We start from the raw sequence: 23504 nt of genomic DNA, 5'->3' as shown, positions 1-23504 counted from the left end.
CCCAGCTCCCCACCTGCAGGGGGTTTGCTTCACAAGTAGTGAAGCAGGTCTACAGGTGTCCAGCAGTTTCTCCCCCCCTCTGTCTTCCCTTCCTCTCTCAATTTCTCTCTGTCCTATGCAACAACAGCAGCAGCAACAACAACAACAATGGAAAAAAAGATGGTTACCAGGAACAGTGGATTTGTAGTGCAGGCATTGAGTCCCATCGATCACCCTGAAGGCAAGAAAAAATAATAGATAAAAAAGAAACTTAAAATTTCTTGTATAGTCATTTCTCTTCCTAAATGAAAGTGTATATCTTGTGTATGTGTTATATATATATATATATATATATATATATATATATATATACACACACATAAGCCAATACTTGAGTCTTCACTTATCCTGATTATTTAAACATTGATGCTTTGGAGTAAGACGGCAGAAATCGGTCAGGTTAATGTATCCCTCCAGCCCCAATAGTGTTTCTTTATGGCCTGCCTTTCACTTTGTTTAGAAAACATAGGAGGCTCAGCTGTTGAAGATGTCACATCTGTGAATGCTTATCTTCAGGGTTTTGTAAATAAAAATGATGATCTTCATGATTCGGTAGTTCATAACTTTGTTTCGGTTTAGATCTCTTACCCAGCTGGGATTTGGATTTGTGCCGATAGGGGCAGAACTGTAACTCAGATTCTTTGTAGGTATTTGCTTTTCCCTGTATTGTGGATAGTTTGAAGTAATAGTTCATTTTTAAGGTGCCAATTTTAAATCACAGATTTATCCTAAATATCTGTTTGTTCTCTGTACCCTCTGACCTGTTTAATGGTATATTTATCTGCTCCTGTGACGCCTTACTTTCTCAGTTCCCATGGCTCTTGCTTGGCCCGTGAACTTTCATAGGATAAGTGCCCCTTATTGTCAATTTTTTTAAAAATCAGTCCCCCTCCCTTTTTTATTTTATTAATTTTAATTTTGAGATAGATGCAGAGAGAGACACAGAGAGAAACACCAGAGCACTGCTCAGCTCTGGCTTCTGGTGGTGCGGGGGATTGAACCTGGGACTTAGCAGCCTCAGGCATGAGAGGGTTTGCAAGCCTGAGGTGCTGGGTTCAATTCCTGGCATCATATATGTCAGAGTGAAGCTCCGGCCCTCTCTCTTGTATAACTAACTAACTAAACAAATAAATAGTAAAATTTAAAGATTGACATGATTTATGGATAGAGATTTATTTCTAGGTGCTTCTCTCTGGACCTTTCTTTGCCCTTCTATCCCATCTTATATTATTGTGAGTGAATTTTATCTGGGTGACATTTCCTAAATGTTTTAAGGTGGACATTTTATTTGCAAATCCTAATGTTCTGTTATATTTTTCTTTTTTTCTTCTTTTATATTTATTTATTTATTTTCCCTTTTGTTGCCCTTGCTTTTTATTGTTGTTGTAGTTATTGTTGTTGTTATTTATGTTGTTGTTGGATAGGAGAGAAATAGAGAGAGGAGGGGGAGAGAAATGGAGAGAGGAGGAGAGAAAGACAGACACCTGCAGACCTGCTTCACCACTTGTGAAGCGACTCCCCTGCAGATGGGGAGCTGGGGCCTCGAACTGGGATCCTTATGCTGGTCCTCGCGCTTTGTGCCATGTGCGCTTAACCCGCTGCGCTACCGCCCAACTCCCCCTTTTTTGTTATATATATATATATATTTTTAAATAATTTATTTCTTTATTGGGGAATTAATGTTTTACATTCAACAGTAAATACAATAGTTTGTACATGCATAACTTTCCCCAGATTCCCATTTAGCAATACAACCCCCACTATGTCATTCATCATCTTTCATGGACCTGTATTCTCCCCACCCACCCACCCACCCCCGAGTCTTTGACTTTGGTGCAATACTCCAATTCCATTTCAGGTTCGACTTGTGTTTTCTTTTCTAATCTTGTTTTTCAACTTCGGCCTGAGAGGGAGATCATCCCATATTCATCCTTCTGTTACATTTTTTGAAGCTCTTTTCAAAAGATACTTATTTATTTTGAGAGAAAAAGAGAACAGGCATAAAAGGAAAAGGGGAGAGCAAGAGAAGAGAAGGGAGAGAGGAGAGACCAGAGCACTGCTCAGCTCTGGCATGAGGCGGTGCCTGGGACTGAACTTGAAGCCTCTGGACTTCCAGGCATGCAGGCTGGTGTTCTGACAGGCTGAGCCATCTCCCTGCGCCTGCTAATTGTTTCTTACTTCTTTCTCTGCATTGGCTAGAGGCTCGCTGGTGTCAAAAGCTGACACAAGCAAGTCTTTGCCATTCTCCTCATTTGAATGGGTCACAGCTTATCTTTCATTCCTCTCCAGAGCTAATCTAGTCTTCCTTGCTAGAAAGAGATTCCTTTATCAGAAACTATCAGGTGACTTAAAGTCAAGGGAGTGTTTGTGTGTCTGATAATGTCCCACAGGCCTTGTCAGTGGTGTGGGACAGACTCTTCACTCATTAACCACCGTGGCATGGCTTGGCATGGCTTTCCCACAAGGGATTCAAACACAGCCAGGCTGATGGAGTGTTCCAGGGCTCCTGCCCCGCAGGGCCTGAAAAGGGACACGTGTGGGACAAGGCCATCTCACAGACACCGATTCTGATTGTTCAGCAGGACGGTGTGAGTGGAGTGGGGGGTGGAGCAGCCCGGGGGTGAGCCAGGCAGAGGTGGAGAGTCGGGAGTCTGGAAACCGAGCTAAGTGGGACTCAGTCTCAGGGACCCTTCGTGGTTGTCAAGCTGCACAGACACTTCCAGGCCATGGGGGGCAGTGGGTGTAGTAGAGATGTGAGGCACCAGATGTGAGAGGAAGAACGGCCCCACAGAGGACAAGGGTGTGGAGGGCAGGACTCGCAGATACTAGGCCCTGGGGTTCATCTCCAGCTAAAGCCACGGTGATGCTTTCTTTCCCTCTTTCTCATTAAAAAATAAATGAGGGGCTGGACAGGGTTGAGTATACATGTTACCACTTGTGAGGACCCAGTTCAAGCCCCTAGTCCCCACCTGCAGGGGGAAAAATTCACAAGTAGTGGAGCATGGCTACAAGTACCTTCCTTCCTTTTAAAATATTATTTATTTATTATTGGGTAGAGACAGAGAGAAATTGAGGGGAAGAGGAGAGAGGGAGAGAGAGAGAGAGAGAGAGAGAAAGAAAGAGGCCTATAGCCCTGCTTCACCACTTGTGAAGCTTTCCTCCCTACAATTGAGGACCAGGGTCTTGAACCCTTGCCCTTATTCACTGTAATGTGTGTGCTTAACCAGGTACGCCACTGCCTGGCTCCTCTCTCTTAATCTATCTCCTTATCCACTCTCAATTTCTCATCTTATTAAAATAATGATGATAATAAGGAAAGAGGAAGAGGCTGGCATATATTACTAGCTTGTATGCTTTGAAACCCCGGTGCTGTGGACGCTTCCACATGATGGGGCTTTAGGGTCGGGGGTGAGGGAGGGCGGCCTTTATCTGGGTTGTTGGAAGGATGGCAAGCAGAAGATCCCACATGTCATCTCAGACCTTTCCCTTATAAACCTTAATCCTGCGGCCAAGCCCAAGGACCAGCACAAGGATCCTGGTTCAAGCCCCGGGTTCCCCACCTGCAGGGAGAGTCGCTTCACAAGCAGTGAAGCAGGCCTGCAAGTGTCTGTCTTTCTCTCCCCCTCTCTGTCTTCCCCATCTCTCTCCATTTCTCTCTGTCCTATCCAACAACAATGACAGCAATGACAACAACAATAATAAACAACAAGGGCAACAAAAGGGAAAAAATGGCCTCCAGGAGCAGTGGATTCGTAGTGCAGGCACCGAGCCCCAGAGATATCCACGGAGGCAAATAAAATAAAATAAACCTTCACCCTTGCTTCTTAGTGAATTCTGTAATCTGGCCTCAGGACTACAGGACAAACTTCAAGTTCCCTCCCATACCTGAAAACCAGCCCCCCTTTTAAAAAATTTTAAATATATATATATTTTTTTAATCGGAGTACTGCTCATCTCTGGTTTATGGCCAGTGCTGGGTCCTTGTCATCTCAGGCTTGAAGATCTTTTTGCATAACTGTCTGGTCCCAACCTCTCCAGTCCCAACCCCTGTCAGTTTCAAACAAGGTTCCCCCACGGTGATTCCTGGAGCTGTCTTTGCACTTTAAGGTCACTTTTGCAAGATTCCTACCTTACATCTTAGTAGTAAGAAGTCTGCACTTGGCAAACTAGATTGCAGAGTCTCCTTTTTAATTCTATCAAGAAGGTGCCATGATGGTGTGTCTCCCCCCCCCGCCCCCAGGTAGTGCTGGGACTTTGCCAGGGACCTGGCCAGTTTTTCCCTGCAAACTTCTTTGTTGGGGTTTCCCTTCCCATCCCTGCAGCCTGACCAATTGCTAATCGAGGAGCTCCCAGTCACCTCCTCTGGGATGGCTGTATTTTCCTGGGATCACCAGCAGTCCAGGCAGGAGAGCTGGCCAGGAGACGCTCCCTGCTCTGCATGTGTGCGTGGGCTCCGGTCTCCAGAGCTGAGGCCAGCGGATGTGGGCTGAAGACCGGGTGTGGGATGGTCCCAGAGGGCAGTCTGCCCTTCCTCACAGAATGAGAATCCTTCCCAGTCCATCCGCCTGCGGACTGTGCTGTGCAGCTTCTGACAGACTAGACTGCCTGTGTTTTTCACATGTATTCCCTCTGTGTGTATTACACACGTTTCTTTTTTGGTGAAACTCTTTCTTTCTTTCTTTCTTTCTTTCTTTCTCTTCCTTTAATCTATTTCTTTATTTTTGGATAGAGACAGAGAAACTTGAGGAGAGAGAGAGAGAGAGAGAGAGAGAGAGACACCTCTCTAGACCTGCTTCACTACTAGTGAAGCTTTCCCCCAGCAGATGGGGACCAGGGGTTTGAACCCAGGTCCTGTGCATTGTAACATTGTAACACAATCCAGGTGTGCCACTGCCTCTAGGTGTCAGTCAGAGGAAAGGACGCTGTCGGTCTTTGGCTTTGCTTCAATGTCTGTGTAATAACCAAGCCCTCTATGCTTCTCCTCAATGCAGTGCTCCCCACCACTGAGTGACATTGCCCCCTAAGCTCTGCCTTGCGTTGTCCCAATGGCCTAGTGTTCCGGGATCATGTGTCTGTCAGCGGATGGTGGCCTCCTTCCTGGAGGAGATGAGAGAGCACGACCAGTGGTCCCCAGCCAAGGAGGGTCTGTCTCTCCGGGCTCTTAGTCCACTGTCTGCCCAAGTTTAAACAGTTTACTTGTGAGAAAGGTGCTGATTATCACTGGGAGATGGAGGGTGGGGACACAGAGCACTGGGGGTGGGTGCAGTATGTGGGACTAACCCCTGTCACCTTACTGTTGGGTAAGCCACTGTGAATCTAACATAAATAATACTGAAGAGGAGGAGGAGGAGAAGGAGAAGATGAAGAATTTGTGGAATATATATATACTCCATGGACTACTACTACTACTCTGTGATCAAAAAAGATGATATTGTGTCCTTTGGGACAAAATGGATGGGACTGGAGGTGATAATCTTTAGCGAAATAAGTAAAGAGGTGAAAAACAACTACCAGATGGTTTCACTCAGATGTGGAACTGATACAGATGAACTGGCCAAAAAAAAAAAAAAAAGTGTGTGTGTGGGAGGCGTTGCTGGGGAGACAGCATAATAGCTTTGCAAAAGATTTCCAAGCCTGAGTCTCTCAAGTCCCAGGTTCAATCCCCAGCCACCATCATCAGTCAGAGCTGAGAAGTGCTCTGGTATCTTGGTCTCCCTCTCTAGTAAAAAAGTAAATAAATAAAATATTTTAAAAAACAGAAAGAAAAGCACTTTCTAAGACTTGTGATAGCTGTGGTGATTATCTTTGGGAGGTGGAAGGGTGGGGACACAGAATTCTGGTGGTGGGTGTGATATGGAACTCAACCCTGCCATCTAATAATTTTATAAAAAGTCTTTCTGTTTCTGCAGAAAGTCTTCGTGGCCCACTCTTCCTGAAGGCAGCGTGGCAGGAAACCCAGCGCTGCCCTCCTAATCAAGGAAAAGAATTGCAAACAAAAGGCACTGGGAGGGGTTTCCTGGGCAGGAGGTGATATGGTGAGCCATGGTCCCTGCTCCTGCAGCCCAGCCTCTGGGCTGAGCACACAGTAGAGCCCAGGCCTTGTTTTCAAGGAATGTAACGCACCCCCCACCCCCCAGCAGGGCGGGTGCTGATTTCCTATTAAAGCCCCGCATCCATGCCCCGCCCCCACTGTGGTTCAGTTCCTTCTTACTCAGCTGTATGCAGCCCCCCCCCCCCAGGGGAGCTGAGGCTGGTGCTCACAGGGGGCAGCTGAACAGTTTTTTTTGTCCTCCAGGGTTACTGCTGGGCTCAGTGCCTGCACCATGAATCCACCGCTCCTGGAGGCCATTTTTTGCCCCTTTTGTTGCCCCTGTTGTTGTAGCCTCGTTGTGGTTATTATTATTGCCATTGTTGATGTTGTTCGTTGTTGGATAGGACAGAGAGAAATGGAGAGAGGAGGGGAAGACAGAGAGAGAGAGGGGAGAGAAAGACAGACACCTGCAGACCTGCTTCACCGCCTGTGAAGCGACTCCCCTGCAGGTGGGGAGCTGGGGGCTTGAACTGGGATCCTTATGCTGGTCCTTGCGCTTAGGGCCACATGCGCTTAACCCACTGTGCAACCGCTCGACTCCCAGCTGAACAGTTTTTAGATCCGGCATCCTCTGCCGGTGCTCAGCCTTCAGATGCGCATGCCTGCCGGCCTGGCCTCATCTTCTAGACTGTTCCCACCCCTTCTGGGCGAGGTCATTCTGAAGCCACTTGAGAGCTCTCAGAACGCCCTGGTTCTGCCCACAGGAGTAAGTCTGTCCTCCCTGCTTCCCCTGGCCCCTGCCCCTCTCCTTTCCCACCTAACCTGCTCCTCCCCTGGTCTCTGGTGGACGCCCAGGAGGGCCTGTCCATGCTGTGAAGTAGAGGCTCTGACCGCTTTTCCTGTTCTGATCGCAAGCTCCTTGGAGCCAGGCCCTGTGCTTGATGCTTGATCCTGTTCTGTTCTGATTACTGTGATCCGCCAGACCACGCTGAGCTTCCAGCTGTGTGGGTCTAAGTTCATCTCCTACACCTCCTCCCTGGAGTGTGCCTGAAGGCAGAAATTCAAGCCTGCAGTTGTCCACTGTGTGACCAGCATTCCCAGAGTAGCAGCTTGGAGGACTGGGAGATAGCTCACCCAGTAGAGTGCATGCCTCCCTCCCTGGGTTCAGTCCCCAGCACTACACGGAAGCACCATGGGATGGTGCAGTAGTCCTTTCAGTGTATCTTTTTTCTCTTTTTTTCCTCCCACTCAATCTAAAAGAAGAAACAAATTTTGAGGCCAGATGGTGGTGCACTCAGTATAGCACACGTTACAATGCACAAGGACCTGGGTTCAAGCCCCCAGTCCCCACCCACAGAAGAAGCAGTGCTGCAAGTGTCTCTCACTTCCTCTCTGTCTCCTCCGCCCCTCTCAATTTCTCTCTATCTCTATTCAAATAAATAAATAAATAAGCAAAGTTTATTTCTTTATCTTATTTATTCTGTTGCTACCAGGATTATCACTGGGGTTCTTGGGGATTGGTGCCAGCACTACAAATCCATCTCTCCTCGCCGCCATCTTTTTCCCTTTCATCTTCAATTTTGTTTTGATTAGACAGAGAAATTGAGAGGGGAGGGGGAGATAGAAAGAGAGAGACCTGCAGACCTGCTTCACCGCTTGTGAGGTGTCCCCTCTGCAGATGGGGAGTTGGGGTTCAAAATCGAGTGCGCAACCACTTGGGCCCCTAAATATTTACTTTGTTTTAATGAGAGAGACCCTAAGAGAAAGATCCAGAGAGACACCAAAGTGCTGCTCAGCTCTGGCTGATGGTGGTGCTGGGGATTGAACCTGGGAGCTCAGGGCCTCAGGCAGGAAAGGCTTTCGCAGAACCACGATGCTGTCTGATCCCTGATCTTGACTCTGATCCCTTGACGTCCCTCCATGCCGTGCGGTCACTGTGCGGGTCTCACAGATGTGAGGCTGTCTAGATGACCGGGCATCATTTGCATCCTCCGTTTCCCAAGCAGCAATGAGCTGTCCTTCTCCCCTGCCCAGGGCTGCCCAGCAAACAGGACACACACGATCACACACAGGGTACCCAGGAGATGGGCCTGATGCCCAGCGCCTTCCTGGGGGCCTTGACCGCTCAGCCGAGCAGCAAAGCTGATGGGGGCTGCTGCCCGGGACACCTGTGAGCCCGTCAGAGGGGCAGGTGCGCCTCTTCATTGTCAAAGCTGACAGGCAGGTACAGTTCCTGAACGCTCTCAGGCATGACTCTCCCCCCCTCCCCAGAGTGCCTGCATTCTCAGGGGAGGCAGGGGCTCCCCCTCTTACAGCCTTGGATGCCTATACTGTTTTGACCACTAAACTCACTTTCTGACTTCGAAGTGCATTGCTGTAGTAATGTTAGCTGGCTGATGGATTTGGGGTGAAAAGCATGCACTTTCCCTTCCTGGGTCTCCTGCTTGCTTGTTGGGGTTTTCAGCAGGAAATCAAATACGTCTGTGGGGGTATAAGAGCTTGGACCCTTCACTGAGCTTCCGTGGGGAGCCCCTTCTTAGAACTCTCCTGATTTGGATTATTCTGAAGTAGAGCACCAACATCCTGTAATTTCACCTCTCTCTTTCTGGCTCTCTATAAAGTAAAAAGAATGAAAGAGATTGGCCCAGGATCGAGCGATCAGGAAAACACGAGACCCTGGGTGACCCCACAGCAAACAAAGCCACATGTTCAATTTCCCCTTCAGTTTCGGAAACCAGGCTGGGCAGGTGCAGTTCTTCCCCCCTGGTTTTCTTCACTCATTTATTGGATGGGGGCAGAAAAACTGGGAGGGAAGGGTGAGATGGAGGAGTGAGAAAGACCTGCTTTACCACTTGTGAAGCTTCCCCACTGCAGGTGGGGACCAGAGAGGCTTGAACCCAGGTCCTTGTGTATTGTAACATGAACACTGTACCAGTGTGCCACTACCCAGCCTCTGTTACGTCTTTTTGATTGAGGCTACTTAGTGTGGCTGGGGAGATGGCTCCGTGGGTAAAGCATGTCCTTTATTATTATTTTTTTTTTAAATTGCCACCAGGGTTGTTGCTGTGGCTGGGTGTCAGTGCCTGCACTACGAATCCACTGCTCCTGGTGGCCATTTCCCCCTCCCCCTTTCTTTCTAATTATTATTAGATCAGACAGAGAAAAATTTAGAGAGGATGGAGGGATAGAGAGAGGGAGAGGAAGATAGACACCTGCAGACCCACTTCACTGCTTGTGATGAAGTGGCCCCCTGCAAGTGGGGAGCGGGAGCTCAAACCTGGGTCCTTGTGCTTGGTAATATGCATTTAACTGGGTGCACCATTGCCCAGCCCCCTATAATTATATTGTCCAAACTGTTGTCTGTGGCTCTTGTCCCCAACACAGATCATCAACGCAAAAGAATCTGTGTCTTAATAATACAGGAGCCACTTATACGTAACCAGCAGCACCACCTTCTACCTGATGGATAAAGTATTGGACTCTGAAGCATGAGGTCTTGAGTTCGATCCCCAGCAGCACATGTACCAGAGTATACCTGGTTCTTTCTCTTTCTCTCTCTCTCCTATTTTTCTCATAAATAAATGAAACCTTAAAAAAAAAAAAGAAGAAGAAACTCCTGCACTTCTCCAGTGCTTGTGAAGCTTCCCATTGGCAGGTGGTAACATGACATGGTAACGTGTGTTCAACCATGTGCACCACCACTCAGCCCCTCGCACAGTCTTACTTTTTTATTATCCAACTGTGTTGGTTGTCAGGAGATGGTGAATGGGTAGGTCATGTGACACCTTGGGTTCAATCTCATGGGAGGACCATGGACAGCAGCAAGGGAACTCCACAGATGATGCAGTGCTGTAAGGACTCTTTCCCTCCCCCGCCCCTCTCTCAGAGAAATGGAAGGTTGGACTAGGGAGGCCATCAAAGGTACTGGGAAGGTGTGAGGTCATCCTTGGTTCATTCTCTGGTGTTGCATAAAGATTAAAAAAAAAAAAAAAACACCTCTCTGAGGGGCCGGGTGATGTCGCACCTGGTTGAGCACACATATTACAGATGCACAAGGACCCGGGTTCGAGTCCCTGGTCCCCACCTGCAAGGGGCAAATCTTTGCAAGTGGTGAAGCAGGGCTTCAGGTATCTCTCTTTCTTTCTCCCTCTATCTCCCTCTTTTCTCTCCATTTCTGACCACCTGTCTCCAATAAGTAAAGATAATTAAAAATAATAATAATAAAAAAACCTCTGTGAAAGAATGTTGGACAGGGGTGAGGTCTGAGCAGGGAGGCTGAGGGTTGTCCTGAGTAGCTTTGAGTGTGTCCGGTTATGACTTGAAGACACAGATACTCAGTTCATCCTTTGAATCACTCCCATTTGGATCTGGATCTGGATCTGGATTGTGTGTGTGTGATCCTTTGTCTACTTCCTAGGGAATTGTTTGGGGCTGGGAAGATGGGAGCCTTCAGAGGATGAAAGAGGGCTGATTCAATTTGTGCTTTCCACCCAAGAGGCCTAGACAAAGAATTATGCCTTTTTAGTCCAGTTTATAAGTCATGATATTGTGAAGATTCATGTATTCTGTGGAACTTCTGAACCTTCTAAAATAGGGCAGAATGAATAAATTTGTTTGCTGAAGATAAATGGAACATACATTTTTGTATCTTATCCTCTCAAAATGATAAAAAATGTAAATATAACCCAGTGAAAATAAATTGTTGAGTCATTGAAAATATTTATCATCAAGACGACATTAGCCATAAAAAGTAGCCCTTCTGAGCAAGTATGATGTCCCCTTGGCTTTCATTCTTATTGAAATTATGGTTTCATGGGTCTTCTTCCTCGAGAGTAGGGCTGTGTGCCTTTTGTCTGCATTTTGCCTTTGTGGCTCTAGCTTTAAATTTCTTGCTTCAATAACATGAACTGTTGACCATACACATCACCACGCCACTGTGAGCTATAAATCTTCATTCATCTGAATTCAGGGCTTACTGTTCTGTCTTCAAGTGGAATGCAGTGATTGAGAAGGCAGGAGAATGGGGATATTGGCGGTGGTGCACCTAGTTAAGTGCACATAACACTAAGCACAAGGAACACACAAGGATTCAGGTTTGAGCCCCCCCCCCCAGGCTCCCCACCTGCAGGGGGCTTTTGCTTCACATGTGGTGAAGCAGATCTGCAGGTGTCTGTCTTTCTCTCTCCCTCTCTTTCTCCCCCTCAAGTTTTTTCTGTCCTATCCAATAAAATGGAAAAAAATGGCCACCAGGAGCAGTGGATTCATAATGTCAGCACCGAGTCCAAGCAGTAACCAAGGAGGCAAGAGACACAGGGAGAGGGAGAGGGAGAGGGAGAGGGAGGAAGAGGGAGAGAGAGAGGGAGAGGGGGAGGGGGAGAGGGAGGGAGAGAGGGAGAGGGAGGGAGAGGGAGAGAGAGAGAGGGAGAGAGAGAGGGAGAGAGAGGGGGAGGGAGGGAGAGGGGGAGAGGGAGGGAGAGGGGAGGGGAGAGGGAGAGAGAGGGAGAGGGAGAGAGAGAGAGAGAGGGAGGGAGAGGGGGAGGGGGAGAGGGAGGGAGAGGGGAGGGGGAGAGGGAGGGGGAGAGGGAGGGAGAGGGGAGGGGGAGAGGGAGAGGGAGGGAGAGAGAGAGGGAGAGGGAGAGAAAGAGAGGGAGAGAGAGAGAGAGGGAGGGAGAGGGGGAGGGGGAGAGGGAGGGAGAGGGGAGGGGGAGAGGAGAGGGAGGGAGAGAGAGAGGGAGAGGGAGAGAGGGAGAGAGAGAGAGAGGGAGGGAGAGGGGGAGGGGGAGAGGGAGGGAGAGGGGAGGGGGAGAGGGAGAGAGAGAGGGAGAGGGAGAGAGGGAGAGGGAGGGAGAGAGGGAGAGAGAGGGGGAGGGAGGGAGAGGGGGAGAGGGAGGGAGAGGGGAGGGGAGAGGGAGAGAGAGGGAGAGGGAGAGAGAGAGAGAGAGGGAGGGAGAGGGGGAGGGGGAGAGGGAGGGAGAGGGGAGGGGGAGAGGGAGGGGGAGAGGGAGGGAGAGGGGAGGGGGAGAGGGAGAGGGAGGGAGAGAGAGAGGGAGAGGGAGAGAAAGAGAGGGAGAGAGAGAGAGAGGGAGGGAGAGGGGGAGGGGGAGAGGGAGGGAGAGGGGAGGGGGAGAGGGAGAGGGAGGGAGAGAGAGAGGGAGAGGGAGAGAGGGAGAGAGAGAGAGAGGGAGGGAGAGGGGGAGGGGGAGAGGGAGGGAGAGGGGAGGGGGAGAGGGAGAGAGAGAGGGAGAGGGAGAGAGGGAGAGGGAGGGAGAGAGGGAGGGAGAGGGAGAGGGGGAGAGGGAGGAGGGAGGGGAGAGGAGGAGAGGGAGGGGGGGGGGGAGAGGGGGGGAGAGGGAGGGAGAGGGAGAGAGAGAGAGGGAGGGAGAGGGGGAGGGGGAGAGGGAGGGAGAGGGGAGGGGAGGGGGAGAGGGGGAGGGGAGGGAGAGAGGGAGAGGAGAGAGAGAGGGAGAGAGAGGGGGAGGGAGGGAGAGGGGGAGAGGGAGGGAGAGGGAGGGGGAGAGGGAGAGAGAGGGAGAGGGAGAGAGAGAGAGGGAGGGAGAGGGAGAGAGAGAGAGGGAGGGAGAGGGGGAGGGGGAGAGGAGGGAGGTGGGAGGGGGAGAGGGAGAGGGAGGGAGAGAGAGAGGGAGAGGGAGAGAGAGAGAGGGAGAGAGAGAGGGAGGGAGAGGGGGAGGGGGAGAGGGAGGGAGAGGGGAGGGGGGAGAGGGAGAGGGAGGAGGGAGAGGGGAGGGAGAGAGGGAGGGAGAGGGAGAGGGGGAGAGGGAGGGAGAGAGGGAGAGGGAGGGAGGGAGAGGGAGAGGGGGAGAGGGAGAGGGAGAGAGAGGGAGAGGGAGAGAGGGAGAGGGAGAGGGCGAGGGAGAGAGGAGGTAGGGGAGAGGGAAACCAGTGTTGTATTATGTGATACCCTTCTGCTTCCGAGTAAGAAACTCATTTGAACTTGTGCAGGTAAAACAGAGATTAATGATGAGAAGGTTGCAGGTGTCTTAGGGACCCAAGGACAAGGGCGTGTGGCCCGGGGGACCCACAAGAGCCGGGGGTGAGGAAAAAGAGCTCAGCAAAGTGGAGACCTGTGCAGTCTTGCAGGTTATGAGGATGAGGTGGGAAACTTCCATCCTTATGGCATCCTCGGGAAGAGTAATTGTGTGCTGTATTAATATTTTATTTATTGCTTTTGATCCAGAGTGTTGTGCAGTGCTGGCATAGCTGGTGCCTGGGATTGAACCTGGTACCAGGGCTGTGTTCACTATGTGTACTTCAGTGTAAGGAAACCCCTCTAGAGCACTGATGATCAGTTTGTTTGCTTTTTATTATTTTCATGGGGGGATTAATGGATTACAGCCAACAGTAAAATACAATAGTTTGTACATGCAGAACACTTCCCACTTTTCCACATAACAATACAACCCCCACTAGGTCTTCTTCTGCCATCATGCTCTGGGACCTGACTCCTCTCCCAACCCCCCTTCCCCCCCACACACACCAGTCTTCTACTTTGGTGCAATTCACCAACTCCAGTGCAAGTTCTGCTGAGTGTTTTCCCTTCTTCTCTTGCTTTTCCACTTCTGTCTATGAGTGAGATCACCCCATATTCATCCTTTTGTTTCTGACTTATTCACATGATTCCTTCAAGCTCCATCCAACATGAGGTAAGGAAGGTGAAGTCACCATTTTTAATAGCTGAGTAGTATTCCATTGTGTATATATACCACAACTTGCTCAGCCACTCATCTGTTGTTGGACACCTGGATTGCTTCCAGGTTTTAGCTACTACAAATTGTTCTGCTGTGAACATATGTGTACACAGATCTTTTTGGATGGGTTTGTTGGGTTCCTTAGGATCTATCCCCAGGAGAGGAATTGCAGGGTCATGGGGTAGGTTCACTTCTAGCCTTCTGAGAGTTCTCCAGACTGCTCTCCACAGAGGTTGGACTAATTTACATTCCCACCAGCAGTGCAGGAGGGTTCCTTTGACCCCACAACCTCTCCAGCATTTGCTGCTGTTACCTTTTCTGATGTCTGACATTCTCACAGGGGTAAAGTGGTGTCTTATTGTTATTTTGATTTGCATTTCTCTAACAATCAATGACTTGGAGCATTTTCTTTTACATTTGTTGGCCTTTTGGATCTCTTCTATGGTGCATATTCTATCCATATCCTCCCATTTTTGGATGGAGTCATTTGTTTTCTTGTTATTGAGTTTGGTGAACTCTTTATATACTATGGTTATTAGCCTCTTGTTTGATGTGTGGCAATGTGAACATCTCCCATTTTGTGGGAGGTCTCTCAGTTTTCTAAAAGTATGTTTATTCTTTGTGAATGAAGTAGATTTTCTTTGGCTATATTGGTTACTATTACATTTCTTCCCATACCAAGTTTATTGATTTGTTTTTTTCTGGGTTTTGGGAATGGAGGATATATGTGTGGGTTGTTTTTTGTTTGTTTGCTTTTTGCTGATGTGTACTTTTTGCTGAGTTTTCAAATTTTTTTATTAGTCATTTAATAGTGGTTTGCAAGATCATCAGATTACAGGGGTATTGTTCTACACAACAGCCACAACCATTATCTCCTATTTAAATTTCTATTTTTGCAGCCTGGGAGGTGGTGCAGTGGAAATACATTGAACTCTCAGGTATGAGCTCCTGAATTTGATCTGTGGCATCACATATGTCAGAGCAATGCAGTGGTTCTCCCTCCCTTTCTTTTCTTTTGTTAATTTTTTTAATGATCTTTATTTGTTTATTGGATAGAGACAGACAGAAATTAAGAGGGACGGGGCGATAAGAGAGGGAGAAAGACAGAGAGAAGCTCTGCTTCACCACTCACCAAGCTTTCCTCCTGCAGGTGGGGACTGGGGGCTTGAACCTGGTTTCTGTGTCCTTATTTCTCCATTGGAAACTGAAGTAGTTCTTCCAAGGTTACAGATATGGGTTGACTATTATTTCTGTAAATACATATATATATTTGTCTCTCTCCCTTTTTCTTTTTTTTTTTTTTTTAAATTTCCTATAGTCATACCTTTTCTTTTTTTCCTAGGTCACATCTATCCCTATTACTACTTCCTAGAGGTCTTTTTCCCTCTTCTTTCTCCAGATCCTGGTAGAGTTGGAGTTTAGAGCCCTCTGGTCATCCTCCCCTAACATCTCTCCCCCTCTGGGGCTATGGATCAAAATTCTTTATAGGGAGCAGAAGGTGGAAGGTCTGACCTTTGTAACTGCTTCTCTTCTGGACATGTTGGCAGGTGGAGCCATCCCCCAGCCTGTTTCTGTCTTTCCCCAGTGGGGTCAGGCTCTGGGGAGGGGAGGTTCCGAGACACATTGGTGTGAGGTCATCTGCCCAGGGATGTCAAGATGGGATCATGGTAGAACCTGCAACTTGGTGGCTGAAAGGTGATATAATCTAAAACAGAATAAAAATGATTAGTGAACAAGTACCAAAAAGTAGGACTAGAACAGATGAAAATAGGGATCTTAGGATGGAAAGAAGTTAGGAAGTCCATTTTAGGCATGTTCCTAGGGGCCCATGACTTTTGTGGTTTTTGCTCCAATTTTATAGCCAACATGGAAATGGACAGAAATACTGTCTGAGAAGATGGTGTCGGAGTTGAGAATAGGGCTAGAAAGTTGGATTAGGGCAGAGAGTAGCTCCCAAACTAGAAGAAAATCTATGAATAAAATTAACTGTTTACCGCCAGCAACCTGACCCGAGGCCCATGTCTGTTCCGATTTAGCACAGCAGCCTGTGTGACTTGTGGGTCTGAGCTCACAGTCCATGGTCTCAGCTGGGAACATTCTTGGTTTTTTTTTTTTTTTAATATATTTTAAAATATTTATTTATTCCCTTTTGTTGCCCTTGTTGTTTTATTGTTGTTGTTGATGTCATTGTTGTTGGATAGGACAGAGAGAAATGGAGAGAGGAGGGAAAGACAAAGAGGGGGAGAGAAAGATAGACACCTGCAGACCTGCTTCACCGCTTCAAGCGACTCTCCTGCAGGTGGGGAGCCGGGGACTTGAACCAGGATCCTTACGCCGGTCCTTGTGCTTTGCGCCACCTGTGCTTAACCCTCTGTGCTACTGCCCGACTCCCCAGCTGGGAACATTCTAGGCTGCACTCATTCCCATTTTGCTGCTGTCTACCATGGGCTATTGGGTTTCTCTGCTTCATATTGGGTCTTCATGGATTCAGATGCCAAACGATCACCTTTCAGTGCCTCAGAGACTTGTGACTAAGATGGGACCAGCTGAAACCAGAAGGGACCACTTCACTGCAATGTCAGAGGGGGAACTAAGTGGGAAAACCAGCAACAACAAAAAGGAAACTAGTACAACAGCGATCACCCCTGCGAGCTCACCTGACTTTTAAACAACCCACAGCTCAGCATCTGAGAGGGGTTTAAACATTAGTGGGAACCGCCTGGTGGTGGGGGTGGGGGTGGGGGTGGGCGGGGCTTATAGACGCTGGCTCTTTGTTTCAATTCCAGACCATTAAGCATTCCCACCCACCACAGGGAAGCATCTAATATGTTTTGCCTCCTGGCCAACTGTAACATAATTTTGGTCTTGGAAAGAAGTGTCTTGGGATCTGAATTCCCAGTTGGTAAAGAAAACTCCCAGCCCATGTGTTACAGCGGAAATTCATTGTTTCCTGAGTTACTTCCTTTCATGCTCAGTATTGAGGGAAATAACCAAATGTAATAGATTGAGGGGTTTTGAGGCCCCCCCCCCCACAAATAAACTGGCTTGTGTAACATTGCTTAATTCCATTTTTTAAATTTCTTTTTTTTTCTCTCTGTCTTTCTTCTTATTGTTTTAGGTACTGCTGGTGAAGAAAGCTTCTCAGATGCATCAGAACATCAGCAGGGAAAGTGACTCAACATAAAGTGAGAATTTAGGTGAGTCTTTACAAATGACTGTAACTGCTTGCGTCTGATCAGCTGGTCACCCTAGTGTACTTGGCCTAGTTTCAGGACGCGTTATAACACTGTTGCTTTTACTGCTGCCTCCTTGGACTCTTACCCCATTCAGGGGCAGCAGAGAGTGGCTGCCTTATGTTAGAATGTAATGCTCACTGCTGTGTGGTGTGTCTGCCAGGTGGTTAGCGTACTAGGATTTTCACAGCTTCACAAGGGGTGAAGAATTCACTAAGCTGATGGTGTGTGCAGCTGGTTAGGAAGGAGGGGGGTTGTGTGCTATGCCCCTCTCCCTTCTAGCTGGGTTTTAACCTTATTGCATGAATTATCATCCATCCAAATACCTTTTCCATTCATAGCTCCCCTTCCCCATATTTTTCCTATTTGCTTCTCATTGCTGGGTCAGAAATTAATGTAGAAAAAAAGAAATTAATATAGAAACTTCTAGTCTTTATATTTTATTTATTATTGGATAGAGACAGAAATTGAGAGGGGATGGGGAGATAGAGAGAGAGAGAGACCTGTAGCCCTGCTTCACCAGTTGTGAAATCTCCCCCTTACAAGTGTGGAACCAGTGGCTTGAACCTGGATCCTTGCGTACTATAGTGTGAATGCTTAACCAGGTGTGCCACTGCCTGACTCCAAAACTACTAGTCTGTATCTGAAACTCTTTGGTGATACTTGGGCGGACACACACACACACACACACACACACCCGCCCCAGATGGTGTGTATGAAGTACCCCGGGCAGGGACCAACTGGGTCTTCTGCAGGATTCACTGGATTGAAGGCTGACGGGTTCCGAGGGCTGATGTGCGTGCCACCTGGCTGGCGTAGCCCTACCTTGCCCCCGACTTCCCAACCAGCTGCACACACAGGCAGCTTAGTCAGCTCCTACTTGTTTCCTTGCCCTCGTCTGAACAGTGTGTCTGTAGACTGGTCTCCACTTTCTGACTTAGCACTCCTAAAGTTTTGAGATTGTATGGGATTGGGGGGGGGGGGACCAGACCCATTTTTCCCCTACATTTATTTTCAGCTAAATGGACTCCTCAGGTCACAAACGTCTGTTTCTTCTGGGACTCCCCCTCTCCACCCCTCCTCCTTTTATTTTTTAATTTTTATTTATAAAAAGGAAACAGTGACAAAAACCATAGGATAAGAGGGGCACAATTCCATATAGTTCCCACCACCAGAACTCCGTATCCCATCCCCTCCCCTGATAGCTTCCCTATTCTTTATCCCTCTGGGAGTATGGGCCTAGGGTCATTATGGGGTGCAGAGGTGGAAGGTCTTGGCTTCTGTAATTGCTTCCCCGCTGAACATGGGCATTGACAGGTCGATCCATACTCCCAGCCTGTCTCTCTCTTTCCCTAGTGGGGCGGGGCTCTGGGGAAGCAGGGCTCCAGGACACATTGGTGGGGTTGTCTGTCCAGGGAAGTACGGTTGGCATCCTGCTAGTGTCTGGAACCTGATGGCTGAAAAAAGAGTTAACATATAAAGCCAAACAAATTGTTGACTACCTAAAGGCTGGAATAGTGCAAATGAAGATTTGGGAGTCTCCATTTTGTAGATAGTTAGTAGGCCTATTTTAGTTATATTTCAAAGGGCCCATGACTATACTAGTGTTTGGTTTTTGTTTTTGTTTTTTTTGAGCCTGACATCTGATATGCAGGTGGACCCAAGTTATTGTCTGGAGAGATGATGTCATGGCTGGAAAAAGGGCTAGAAAGCTGAATCAGGGAAGAGAGTAGTTCCCAAATATGGGAAAGTGGTATAAATATTGTTGACTGTAAACCCCATTGATTTATCTGATCTGGGGCCCATATTCAGCTTATATCTGCATCCCTGTAGATCTGAGCTCACATTCTGTGGTCATGAGTAGGAACATTCCAAGCTGCCCCAATTTCAGGACCCATCTTCCTCAGGTGAAACATAGAGTGTGTTGTCTAGCCTTCCTTCAGAGGATGGAACATTGATCCATGTTGAGAGCAAGGTCCTATGGGGTCCCACAGAGGGGTCTATTATGTTGTTCCTGATGGAGATGACCGGTAACAATGGAGAGGGGGATTTGTTCGAGGTCTAGGTCCATCATGTTTGGGAATCTCAGGACTCCCCAGCTAGGACTCCAGCTGATGGGACCACCCCTCCTTCTATTTCTCCTTTTCTGGTATAGCAACAGATGGCTCTTTCCCAGTACGGAGCATTGCGGTGTGGCAGGGAAAGCTTATGTCAGGGTTCCCCTGACCACGAGCCCCATGAAGTCTGCTGTGTGTCCTAGGGGACTTGGCTCTTCTCGCTGTGTGCTGTGGCCCAAGACTCTGTGTCTCCACCTTGCCGTGGTCGACATTACTCTGTATACTCTGGTACAATTGCAGTAAACACACAGCTCTCTTTGGATCACCAACTCCACATTTGGTCTCACTGTTCGGCCTGGGCATGCCTCTCAAAGCCACCAGTGTCACAAAACAATGGCACTCACTGTTTCTGCAGAGTGACCACCTTCAGCGGCCTGACAGCTGTTCAGACATGCATATCCTTGCCAGTCTGGGCAGTTCCATGAGTGTCCTTAAAATGAAAACCAAGATCTCACCCTCTGGGTTTATGTGATTTTGTGAGTTTTTCTAAGCTAGATGAGTCATAAAACATTTTGAGAAATCACCTTAGTCCAGTAATTAACAGAGCCGATTTTTTATGTCTGTTCTTGGCTATCTATAAGCAAAGTGGATATTGTGAAAGGTAAGTGATGGGGCTTGTGGTCTATATGGCTGCATGTTGTTTTATTCTGTCCAGAGCTTTTCATCATTAAATATTTATTTAAGAGCTGTCATCCACCAGCATCCTTTCATGAGAAGGGGAATGTTTTACTACTGAAAGAGTAAGAAAGGACTTTATTCTTTTTTTTCCTTTCTTTTTAAATTTTTATATATTTATTTATTTTCCCTTTTGTTGCCCTTGTTTTTTTATTGTTGTTGTAGTTATTATTGTTTTTGATGTCATCGTTGTTGGATAGGACAGAGAGAAATCGAGAGAGGAGGGAAAGACGGGGGGGGGGGGAGATAGATACCTGCAGACCTGTTTCACCGCCTGTGAAGTGACGCCCCTGCAGGTGGGGAGTCAGGGGCTGGAACTGGGATCCTTATGCAGGTCCTTTTGCTTTGTGCCACCTGCCCTTAACCCGCTGCGCTATACTGCCTGACTCCCTTCTTTATTTTTTTATTTTTTTGTCTCCAGGGTTATTGCTGGGGGCTCAGTGCCTGCACTATGAATCCATTGCTCCTGGAGACCATTTTCCCCGTTTTGTTGTCCTTGTTGTAGTTGTTATAACTGTTGTTGTTGGATAGGACAGAGAGAAATCGAGAGAGAAGGGGAAGAAGAAAGACACCTGCAGACCTGCTTCACTGGTTGCGAAGTGACCCCCCCCCCCCCCCCCCCGCGCAGGTGGGGAGCTGGGGCTTGAACTGGGATCCTTACACCGGTCCTTGTGCTTTGCACCATGTCTGCTTAACTCGCTGTGCTACCACCCAGCCCCCAAGAACTTTATTCTTTCCAGGGAATTTGTCATAAACTTCTTTTTCCTTTGATCTGGTCTACTTTTATTCCCCTAAAGCCTGTCACTTTTATCATACTAGTTATCCTTACAAGTATCTCAGAATCTTCAGTCCGTCAACACTGAAAGATGGGGCCTTTCCCTGGCTCTCATCCAAGTGTATTCATGTCAGTCCGTCTCACTATTAGAGGGCAATGCACCTGATTTCTTGTTTTTCAACTACAGCAGGCAGTCCCTGTGTTACACAACGTTTTTTGAATTTAGGAGTTTCTTGCACATTGTCTTCATAGGGACATTGTACCCACTTTTTTGGGTGGGCGCTTGATATAAAGCTCCCTATCGTGGATGGTCATGACCAGACCCACTGTGAGTCTCCCAGTATTCAGTGCTGACACTTTCAAGCACTTTCCACGGTCCATTGCGTTGAGAATAAATTTGAAGAGCTATCTTCCCAGTGTAAAAATCCAGAGACAATTAAGGTAAAGTGGAAATAAAGTTTCTGAGCCTGTAAAGATGACTAAGACCTTGTTTTCACAGGAACTTAGGCCCAGCTTTCTCTCAGGCTTTTGTTAAGGGAACGTAGGAAAAAGCACCACCTTCACAGCTGTCTCTCACTTGTCACAGAACAGTAGGGGAAGACCAGAAGCTCTTCCTAGTGGATCCAGGGTGATAGCCCTGCAATCAAGTTTTAGCTTGGCAATACTGAGGTCCTAGGGTCAAAGGAGAGGAGGGTGAAATTTTTAACATTGTTTATTTTATTTATTTTGTCTCCCAGGTTATTGCTGGGGCTTGGTGGCTGCACCATGAATCCACTACTCCTGGAGGCTTTTTTTCCCCCTTTTGTTGCCCTTGTTGTTTTGTCATTGTTGTGGTTATTGTTGTAGTTATTGGTGTCATTGTTGTTGGATAGGACAGAGAGAAATGGAGAGAGGAGCCAAAGAGAGAGGGGGAGAGAAAGACAGACACCTGAAAACCTGCTTCACCGCTTGTGAAGTGATTCCCCTGCATGTGGGTAACCGGGGGCTCAAACTTTATGCTGGATGTTCTTTGCACTTCGCGCCATTTGCGCTTAACATGCTACGCTACTGTCCAACCCCCCCGTTTGTTTGTTTTTAAGTTTTTATTTATTGGATAGAGGCAGCTAAAAATGAAGAAGAAGGGTGTGGTAGAGAGACAGAGAGACACCTGCAGCCCTGCTTGACCACTCGCAAAGCTTTCCCCCTACAAGTGAGGACTAGGGGTTCGAACCCGGATCCTTGTGCATTCTAACAGGTACAGGTATACCACCACCCAGTCCCCAAAATTGTTACTGTTTTAAACACTTGTATATTGGGTTGTTGGAAAAATCATGTCTTATCTTTGCATAGAAAAACAAGTCATAGGGCAGGGGTAGATAGCATAATGGTTATATAAAGAGACTCTCATGCCTGAGGCTCAGAAGTCCCAGGTTCAGTTCCTCACACCACTGTAAGCCAGAGCTGATCAGTGCTCTGGTAACAAAAAGAGGAAAGAAAAACAAGTGATAACTTTTTCTGACAATCCACTGAGCAATACGGAAATCATTTAAAAACAAATTTAGGGCTGGGGAGACAGCACAGTAGGTCTACTAAAAGTCTCTCATGCCTGAAGCTCTGAGATCCCAGGTTCAATCCCCAGTACCACCATCAACCAGAGCTGAGCAGTGGGCTCTGTTCTTTCTATATCTCTCTGTTTCTTTCTCATTAAAATGAATAAAATGTTAAAAATAAGTAAAGAAAAGCAAATTTATATCTATGTTGTGTCTATTTTTAAAATCAAATCCAATACACATCTTCTCACAGTTACTATTGAAACTTTCAAGCACCCCCCCCCCCCTTTCTTTTTTATAGTGGAGCACTGCTCAGTGCTGGCTTACAGTGGTGCAGGGAATTGAACCTGAGACCTTTGGTGCCTCAGGCATGAGAGTTTCTTCGCATAACCATTATGCTGTCTACCCTCACCCTGAAGCACTTACTCCAGTCGTTTGAAAGGGGAGTGAATTTATCCCCAGAGTGTACATATATAGGAGTGTGAAAACGGGGTCTTCTTCCTCACTTCTTTCTGGTTTCTCTGCAGACCAGTGGCTTTTATTCAAGGGCTGACTAGCATTGACCTGAGCTTGTGGCATTTAGGAAATAAAGGGCTCTTCTGCCTTTAAGACTGTGTCATCCCTCTGGAGTTCTATGTCACCTCCTTACAGAAAATGTTGTGACAGCTCACCTGGTCAAACTGGGCAGGAAGAGATGAAAATGGGGCAGGGGGGATGGCATTGCTGCACCCCCAGTTAAACACACATGTTATCACGCGCTGCACCCCCAGTTAAGCACACACGTTACCACGCGCTGTACCCCCAGTTAAGCACACACGTTACCATGCGCTGCACCCTCAGTTAAGCACACATGTTACCATGCGCTGCACCCCCAGTTAAGCACACATGTTACCATGCCAAGGACCTGGGTTTTGAGTCCCAACTCCCCGCCTGCAGGAAGGATGCTTCACAGTGGTGAAGCAGGTGTTTTTCTTCCTCTCTCTCTCTCTCCGTCTCTCTCCCCCTCTCTCCTTCTCTCTCTGTTTCCTCACCCCCCCCCCATTTCTCTAATAAAAATAAAAGGAAAAAATGGCTGCTGAGAGCGGTGAATTAACAGTGTCAGCACTTCAGGTCAGTGATTACCCTGGTAGCAATTAAAAAAAAAATTGCTCTTTTTGGTCAGGAAACTGACTAAACAGAAAGCTTTCATGCAGTTTGACATTTAGCTGTGGACCCTCTTACAGTCAGTCGATATCCAATGGAGAGAACTGACTGAGCTTTAAGTCACCAGATAAAAAGCCAAAGGTCCTCTCTTCACACCACTTTGGGGGATCCTCTGGTCTGGTGGTCTTTGGCAGATGACTTCCCAATGTGTGTGTAGAGGTACTGGGAGGCCCGGGAGGTGGGGCGCATGTCTGCC

At 47.7% G+C, this 23504-nt stretch overlaps 1 protein-coding gene across 7 annotated transcripts in view; it reads left to right on the top strand.

Moving 5' to 3' along the window:
• The window catches only part of TLN2 (talin 2), a 414501-nt gene that overhangs the window by 120590 nt on the left and 270407 nt on the right, over nt 1–23504 (top strand). For all 7 annotated transcript variants that reach the window (XM_007533899.3, XM_060174397.1, XM_060174399.1 and 4 more), the window contains one exon: nt 16895–16973. The gene's annotated coding sequence lies outside the window, so the exon portion shown is untranslated. The remainder of the gene's footprint in view (nt 1–16894; nt 16974–23504) is intronic.

This window comes from Erinaceus europaeus, chromosome 16, assembly GCF_950295315.1.
Source record: "Erinaceus europaeus chromosome 16, mEriEur2.1, whole genome shotgun sequence".
Lineage (NCBI taxonomy): Eukaryota > Metazoa > Chordata > Mammalia > Eulipotyphla > Erinaceidae > Erinaceus > Erinaceus europaeus.
This window is presented reverse-complemented; position numbering and strand designations above follow the sequence as displayed.